The sequence below is a fragment of the Panicum virgatum genome, chromosome 3K (assembly GCF_016808335.1).
Source record: "Panicum virgatum strain AP13 chromosome 3K, P.virgatum_v5, whole genome shotgun sequence".
Lineage (NCBI taxonomy): Eukaryota > Viridiplantae > Streptophyta > Magnoliopsida > Poales > Poaceae > Panicum > Panicum virgatum.
This window is the reverse complement of record NC_053138.1, coordinates 38203259-38212603: the sequence shown is the minus strand read 5'-3', so window position 1 is coordinate 38212603 and position 9345 is coordinate 38203259.

The window sequence follows — 9345 nt, the reverse complement described above, 5'->3', positions numbered from 1 at the left end:
AACTCGGTGCAAAACGAGGCCGAACTAGTGCAAATGTTCGTTCCATGAAGTCGCGTCAGAATTTTTTGCAACGAACGCACCTGATCCACCCCATTGACCCTAAACTCACGTTTTGGTGCGTTTCTTACTCTTTGGGTGCATTCGGGACCGTTTTGTTGCCTCACAAAACTCGGTGCAAAACGGGGTGAACTAGTGCAAAAGTTCGTGCCACGAAGTCGTGTCGGAAGTTTTCACAACGAACGCACCCGATCCAACCCATTGGACCCTAAACTGCCATTTTGGTGCGTTTCATTCTGTTTGGGTTCATTCGGGACCATTTGGTTGCCTTACGAAACTAGATGCAAAACGGGCCGAATTAGTGCAAAAGTTCGTGCCACGAAGTCGCGTCGGAATTTTTGCAACGAACGCACCCGATCCACCCCATTGGACCCTAAACTAACATTTTGTTGCATTTCGTACTATTTGGGTGCTTTGGGGATACTTTGGTTGCCTTACGAAACTCGGTGCATAACGGGCCGAACTAGTGCAAAAGTTTGTGCCACGAAGTCGCGTCTGAATTTTTCGCAACGAACGCACGCGATCCACCCCATTGGACCCTAAATTGACGTTTTGGTGTGTTTTGTACTATTTGGGTGCATTCAGGACCGTTTGGTTGCCTTACAAAACTCGGTGCAAAACGGGCCGAACTAGTGCAAATGTTCGTTCCATGAAGTCGCGTCAGAATTTTTTGCAACGAACGCACCTGATCCACCCCATTGACCCTAAACTCACGTTTTGGTGCGTTTCTTACTCTTTGGGTGCATTCGGGACCGTTTTGTTGCCTCACAAAACTCGGTGCAAAACGGGGTGAACTAGTGCAAAGTTCGTGCCACGAAGTCGCGTCGAAATTTTCGCAACGAATGCACCCGATCCACCCCATTGGACCCTAAACTGATGTTTTGGTGCGTTTCGTACCATTTGGGTGCATTCGGGGCCATTTGGGTTGCCTTACGAAACTCGGTGCAAAACATGCCGAACTAGTCCAAATGTTCGAGCCACGAAGTCGTGTCGGAATTTTTCACAGTGAATGCACTCGATCCACCCCATTGGACCCTAAACTGCCGTTTGGTGCGTTTCATACTATTTGGGTGTTTCCATGATCCTTTGGTTGCCTTACGAAACTCGGTGCACAACGGGCCGAACTAGTGCAAAAGTTTGTGCCACGAAGTCGCGTCAGAATGTTTCGCAAGGAACGCACGCGATCCACCCCATTGGACACTAAACTGACATTTTGGTGCGTTTCGTACCATTTGGGTGCATTCGGGACCGTTTGGTTGCCTTACGAAACTCGGTGCAAAACGGGCCAAAATGGTGAAAAAGTTCGTGCCACGAAGGGGCTTCGGAATTTTTCGCAACAAACGCATCTGATCCACCCCATTGGACCCTAAACTGATGTTTTAGTACGTTTCGTACTATTTGGGTGCATTCGGAAGCATTTGGTTGCCTTACAAAACTCAGTACAAAACGGGACGAACTAGTGCAAAACTTTGTGAAACGAAGTCGCGTCGGAATTTTTCGCAATGAACGCACCCGATCCACACCATTGGACCCTAAACTGACGATTTGGTTCATTTCGTACTATTTGGGTGCATTCGGGACCGTTTGGTTGCCTTACGAAACTTGGTGCAAAACGGGCCGAACTAGTGCAAAAGTTCGAGCCACGTAGTCGCGTCGGAAGTTTTCGCAAGGAACACACCCGATCCACCCCATTGTACCCTAAACTGACGTTTTCGTGCATTTCGTACTATTTGGGTGCTTTCGGGATCCTTTGGTTGCCTTGCGAAACTCGGTACATAGCGGGCCGAACTAGCGCAAAAGTTCGTGCCACGAAGTCGCGTCGGAATTTTTCGCAACGAACGCACCCAATCCACCCCATTGGACCCTAAACTGACGTTTTGGTGCGTTTTGTACTATTTGGGTGCTTTCGGGACCGTTTGGTCGCCTTACGAAACTCGGTGCAAAATGGGCCGAACTAGTGCAAAAGTTCATGCCACGAAGTCGCGTCGAATTTTTTCGCAACGAACGCACCCGATCCACCCCAGTGGACCATAAACTGTTGTTGCCTTACGAAACTCGGTGCACAACGGGCCGAACTAGTGCAAAAGTTCGTGCCACGAAGTCGCGTCGGAATTTTTCACAATGAACACACCCTATCCACCCCATTGGACCCTACACTAACATTTTGGTGCGTTTCGTACTATTTGGGTGCATTTGGAACCATTTGGTTGCCTTACGAAACTCGGTACAAAAAAGGACGAACTAGTGCAAAAGTTCGTGCCTCGAAGTCGCGTCGTAATGTTTCGCAATGAATGCACCCGATCCACCCCATTGGACCCTAAACTGCCGTTTTGGTGTGTTTCATACTATTTGGGTGCATTCGGGACCGTTTGGTTGCTTTACGAAACTAGATGCAAAACGGGCCGAACTAGTGCCAATGTTCGTGCCACATAGTCGCGTTGGAATTTTTCGCAACGAACGCACCCGATCCACCCCATTGGACCCTAAACTGACATTTTGGTGCGTTTCGTACTATTTGGGTGCTTTCATGATCATTTGGTTGCCTTACGAAACTCGGTGCACAACGGGCCGAACTAGTGCAAAAGTTTGTTCCACGATGTCGCGTCGGAATATTTCGCAACGAACGCACGCGATCCACCCCATTGGACCCTAAACTGACGTTTTGGTGCATTTTTGTACTATTTGGGTGCATTCGGGACCGTTTGGTTGCCTTACAAAACTCAGTGCAAAACAGGCCGAACTAGTGCCAATGTTCGTGCCATGAAGTCGCGTTGGAATTTTTTGCAACAAACGCACCCGATCCACCCCATTGACCCTAAACTCACGTTTTGGTGCGTTTCTTACTATTTGGGTGCATTCGGGACCGTTTTGTTGCCTCACGAAACTCGGTGCAAAACGGGCTGAACTAGTGCAAAAGTTCGTGACACGAAGTCGCGTCGAAGTTTTTCGCAATGAACGCACCCGATCCACCCCATTGGACCCTAAACTGCCGTTTTGGTGCGTTTCGTACCATTTGGGTGCATTCGGGACCGTTTGGTTGCTTTACAAAACTCGGTGCAAAACGGGCCGAACTAGTGCCAAAGTTCGTGCCACGAAGTCGCGTTGGAATTTTTCACAACGAACGCACCCGATCCACCCCATTGGACCCTAAACTGACATTTTGGTGTGTTTCGTACTATTTGGGTGCTTTCATGATCCTTTGGTTGCCTTACGAAACTCGGTGCACAACGGGCCGAACTAGTGCAAAAGTTTGTGCCACGATGTCGCGTCGGAATATTTCGCAACGAACGCACGCGATCCACCCCATTGGACCCTAAACTGACGTTTTGGTGCATTTTTGTACTATTTGGGTGCATTCGGGACCGATAGGTTGCCTTACAAAACTCAGTGCAAAACAGGCCGATCTAGTGCCAATGTTCGTGCCATGAAGTCGCGTTGGAATTTTTTGCAACAAACGCACCCGATCCACCCCATTGACCCTAAACTCACGTTTTGGTGCGTTTTATACTATTTGGGTGCATTCGGAACCATTTGGTTGCCTTACGAAACTCGGTGCAAAACGGGCCGAACTAGTGCAAAATTTCATGCCACGAAGTCGCGTCGGAATTTTTCGCAACGAACGCATCTAATCCACACCATTGGACCATAAACTGACATTTTGGTGCGTTTCGTACAATTTGGGTGCTTTCGGAACCGTTTGGTTGCCTTACGAAACTCAGTACAAAACGGGTCGAACTAGTGCAAAAGTTCGTGCCACGAAGTCGCGTCGAAATTTTTCGCAACGGATGCACCTGATCCACACCATTGGACCATAAACTGACATTTTGGTGCGTTTCGTACTATTTGGGTGCATTCGGGACCGTTTGGTTGTCTTACGAAACTCGGTGCAAAACGGGCCAAAATGGTGCATTAGTTCATGCCACGAAGGGGCTTCGGAATTTTTCGCAACGAACGCATCTGATCCTCCCCATTGGACCATAAACTGATGTTTTAGTGCGTTTCGTACTATTTGGGTGCATTCGGAACCATTTGGTTGCCTTACAAAACTCAGTACAAAACGGGCCGAACTAGTGCCAAAGTTCGTGCCACGAAGTCGCATTGGAATTTTTCGCGACGAACGCACCCGATCCACCCCATTGGACCCTAAACTGACGTTTTGGTGCGTTTCATACTATTTGGGTGTATTCGGGACCGTTTGGTTGCCTTACGAAACTCGGTGCAAAACGGGCCGAACTAGTGCAAAATTTCATGCCACGAAGTCGCATCGGAATTTTTCGCAACGAACGCATCTGATCCACACCATTGGACCATAAACTGATGTTTTGGTGCGTTTCGTACTATTTGGGTGCATTCGGAACCGTTTGGTTACCTTGCGAAACTCGGTACAAAAAAAGACGAACTAGTGCAAAAGTTCGTGCCTCGAAGTCGCGTCGTAATTTTTCACAATGAATGCACCCGATCCACCCCATTGGACCCTAAACTGCCGTTTTGGTGTGTTTCATACTATTTGGGTGCATTCGGGACCATTTTGTTGCCTCACGAAACTCGGTGCAAAACGGGCTGAACTAGTGCAAAAGTTCGTGCCACGAAGTCGTGTCGAAATTTTTCGCAATGAACGCACCCGATCCACCCCATTGGACCCTAAACTGACGTTTTGGTGCGTTTCGTACCATTTGGGTGAATTCAGGACAGTTTGGTTGCCTTACGAAACTCGGTGCAAAACGGGCCGAACTAGTGCAAATGTTCGTGACATGAAGTCGTGTCGCAATTTTTTGCAATGAACGCATCAGATCCACCCCATTGGACCCTAAACTGACATTTTGGTGCGTTTCGTACTATTTGGGTTCATTCGGAACCATTTGGTTGCCTTACGAAACTCAGTACAAAACGGGTCGAACTAGTGCAAAAGTTCGTGCCACGAAGTCGCGTCGGAATTTTTCGCAACGAATGCACCTGATCCAGCCCATTGGACCCTAAACTGCCATTTTGGTGCATTGCATACTATTTGGGTGCATTCGGGACCGTTTGGTTGTCTTACGAAACTCGGTGCAAAACGGGCCAAAATGGTGCAAAAGTTCATGCCACGAAGGGGCTTCGGAATTTTTCGCAACGAACGCATCTGATCCACCCCATTGGACCCTAAACTAATGTTTTAGTGCGTTTTGTACTATTTGGGTGCATTCGGAACCATTTGGTTGCCTTACAAAACTCAGTACAAAACGGGCCGAACTAGTGCCAAAGTTCGTGCCACGAAGTCGCATTGGAATTTTTCGCAATGAACGCACCCGATCCACCCCATTGGACCCTAAACTGACGTTTTGGTGCGTTTCATACTATTTGGGTGCATTCGGGACTGTTTGGTTGCCTTACGAAACTCGGTGCAAAACGGGCCGAACAAGTGCAAAATTTCATGCCACGAAGTCGCGTCGGAATTTTTCGAAACGAACGCATCTGATCCACACCATTGGACCATAAACTGACATTTTGGTGCGTTTCGTACTATTTGGGTGCTTTCGGAACCGTTTGGTTGCCTTACTAAACTCAGTACAAAACGGGTCGAACTAGTGCAAAAGTTCGTGCCACGAAGTCGCGTCGGAATTTTTCGCAACGAATGCACCCGATCCAGCCCATGGGACCCTAAACTGCCGTTTTGGTGCATTGCGTACTATTTGGGTGCATTCGGGACCGTTTGGTTGTCTTACGAAACTCGGTGCAAAACGGGGCAAAATGGTGCAAAAGTTAATGCCACGAAGGGGCTTCGGAATTTTTCGCAACGAACGCATCTGATCCACCCCATTGGACCCTAAACTAATGTTTTAGTGCGTTTCGTACTATTTGGGTGCACTCGGAACCATTTGGTTGCCTTACAAAACTCAGTACAAAACGGGCCGAACTAGTGCCAAAGTTCGTGCCACGAAGTCGCATTGGAATTTTTCGCAACGAACGCACCCGATCCAACCCATTGGACCCTAAACTGACGTTTTGGTGCGTTTCATACTATTTGGGTGCATTCGGGACCGTTTGGTTGCCTTACGAAACTCGGTGCAAAACGGGCCGAACTAGTGTAAAATTTCATGCCACGAAGTCGCGTCGGAATTTTTCGCAACGAACGCATCTGATCCACACCATTGCACCATAAACTGATGTTTTGGTGCGTTTCGTACTATTTGGGTGCATTCGGAACCGTTTGGTTGCCTTGCAAAATTCGGTACAAAACAGGACGAACTAGTGCAAAAGTTCGTGCCTCGAAGTCGCGTCGTAATTTTCGCAATGAATGCACCCGATCCACCCCATTGGACCCTAAACTGCCATTTTAGTGTGTTTCATACTATTTGGGTGCATTCGGGACCATTTGGTTGCTTTACGAAACTCGATGCAAAATGGGCCGAACTAGTGCAAAAGTTCGTGCCACGAAGTCGCGTCGGAATTTTTCGCAACGAACGCACCCGATCCACCCCATTGGACCCTAAACTGTCGTTTTGGTGCGTTTCGTACTATTTGGGTGCTTTCGTGATCCTTTGGTTGCCTTACGAAACTCGGTGCACCACGGGCCGAACTAGTGCAAAAGTTTGTGCCACGATGTCGCGTCGGAATATTTCGCAACGAACGCACGCGAGCCACCCCATTGGACCCTAAACTGACGTTTTGGTGCATTTTTGTACTATTTGGGTGCATTCGGGACCGTTTGGTTGCCTTACAAAACTCAGTGCAAAACAGGCCGAACTAGTGCCAATGTTCGTGCCATGAAGTCGCGTTGGAATTTTTTGCAACAAACGCACCCGATCCACCCCATTGACCCTAAACTCATGTTTTGGTGCGTTTCTTACTATTTGGGTGCATTCGGGACCGTTTTGTTGCCTCACGAAACTCGGTGCAAAACAGGCTGAACTAGTGCAAAAGTTCGTGCCACGAAGTCGAGTTGAAATTTTTCGCAATGAACGCACCCGATCCACCCCATTGGACCCTAAACTGACGTTTTGGTGCGTTTCGTACCATTTGGGTGCATTCGGGACCGTTTGGTTGCCTTACGAAACTCGGTGCAAAACGGGCCGAACTAGTGCAAATGTTCGTGCCACGAAGTCGCGTTGGAATTTTTCGCAACGAACGCATCTGATCCACCTCATTGGACCATAAACTGACATTTTGGTCCGTTTCGTACTATTTGGGTGCATTCGGATCCATTTGGTTGCCTTACGAAACTTAGTACAAAACGGGACGAACTAGTGCAAAAGTTCGTGCCACGAAGTCGCGTCGAAATTTTTCACAACGAATGCACCTGATCCAGCCCATTGGACCCTAAACTGCCGTTTTGGTGCATTGCGTACTATGTGGGTGCATTCGGGACCGTTTGGTTGTCTTACGAAACTCGGTGTAAAACGGGCCAAAATGGTGCAAAAGTTCGTGCCACGAAGGGGCTTCGTAATTTTTCGCAACGAACGCATCTTATCCACCCCATTGGACCCTAAACTGATATTTTAGTGCGTTTCGTAATATTTGGGTGCATTCGGAACCATTTGGTTGCCTTACAAAACTCAGTACAAAACGGGCCGAACTAGTGCCAAAGCTCGTGCCACGAAGTCGCGTCGGAATTTTCGCAACGAACGCACCCGATCCACCCCATTGGACCCTAAACTGACGTTTTGGTGCATTTCGTACTATTTGGGTGCATTCGGGACTGTTTGGTTGCCTAACGAAACTCGGTGCAAAACGGGCCGAACTAGTGCAAAATTTCATGCCACGAAGTCGCGTCGGAATTTTTCGCAACAAACGCATCTGATCCACACATTGGACCATAAACTGATGTTTTGGTGCATTTCGTACTATTTGGGTGCATTCGAAACCGTTTGGTTGCCTTGCGAAACTCGGTACAAAACAGGACGAACAAGAGCAAAAGTTCGTGCCTCGAAGTCGCGTCGTAATTTATCGCAATGAATGCACCCGATCCACCCCATTGGACCCTAAACTGCGATTTTGGTGTGTTTCATACTATTTGGGTGCATTCGGGACTGTTTGGTTGCTTTAAGAAACTCGATGTAAAACGGGCCGAACTAGTGCAAATGTTTGTGCCATGAAGTCGCGTCGGAATTTTTTGCAACTAACGCACCCGATCCACCCCAATGACCCTAAACTCACGTTTTGGTGCGTTTCTTACTATTTGGGTGCATTCGGGACCGTTTTGTTGCCTCACGAAACTCGGTGCAAAACGGGCTGAACTAGTGCAAAAGTTCGTGCCATGAAGTCGCGTCGAAATTTTTCACAACGAACACACCCGATCCACCCCATTGGACCCCAAACTGACGTTTTGGTGCGTTTCGTACTATTTGGGTGCTTTCATGATCCTTTGGTTGCCTTACGAAACTCGGTTCCCAACGGGCCGAACTAGTGCAAAAGTTTGTGCCACGATGTCGCGTCGGAATATTTCGCAACGAACGCACGCGATCCACCCCATTGCACCCTAAACTGACGTTTTGGTTCATTTTTGTACTATTTGGGCGCATTCGGGACCGTTTAGTTGCCTTACGAAACTAGGTGCAAAACAGGCCGAACTAGTGCAAATGTTCGTGTCATGAAGTCGCGTCGGATTTTTTTGCAACAAAAGCACCCGATCCACCCCCATTGACCCTAAACTCATGTTTTGGTGCGTTTCTTACTATTTGGGTGCATTCGGGACTGTTTTGTTGCCTCACGAAACTCAGTGCAAAACGGGCTGAACTAGTGCAAAAGGTCGTGCCACGAAGTCGCGTCGAAATTTTTCGCAATGAACGCACCCGATCCACCCCATCGGACCCTAAACTGACGTTTTGGTGCATTGCGTACTATTTGGGTGCATTCGGGACTGTTTTGTTGTCTTACGAAACTCGGTGCAAAACGGGCCAAAACGGTACAAAAGTTCGTGCCACGAAGGGGCTTCGGATTTTTTCGCAACGAACGCATCTGATCCACCCCATTGGACCCTAAACTGACATTTTGGTGCGTTTCGTACTATTTGGGTGCATTCGGAACCGTTTGGTTGCCTTACGAAACTCAGTACGAAACGGGACGAACTAGTGCAAAAGTTTGTGCCACGAAGTCGCGTCGGAATTTTTAACAACGAATGCACCTGATCCAGTCCATTGGACCCTAAACTGCCATTTTGGTGCATTGCGTACTATTTGGGTGCATTCGGGACCGTTTGGTTGTCTTACGAAACTCGGTGCAAAACGGGCCAAAATGGTGCAAAAGTTCGTGCCACGAAGGGCTTCGGAATTTTTCGCAACGAACGCATCTGATCCACCCCATTGGACCCTA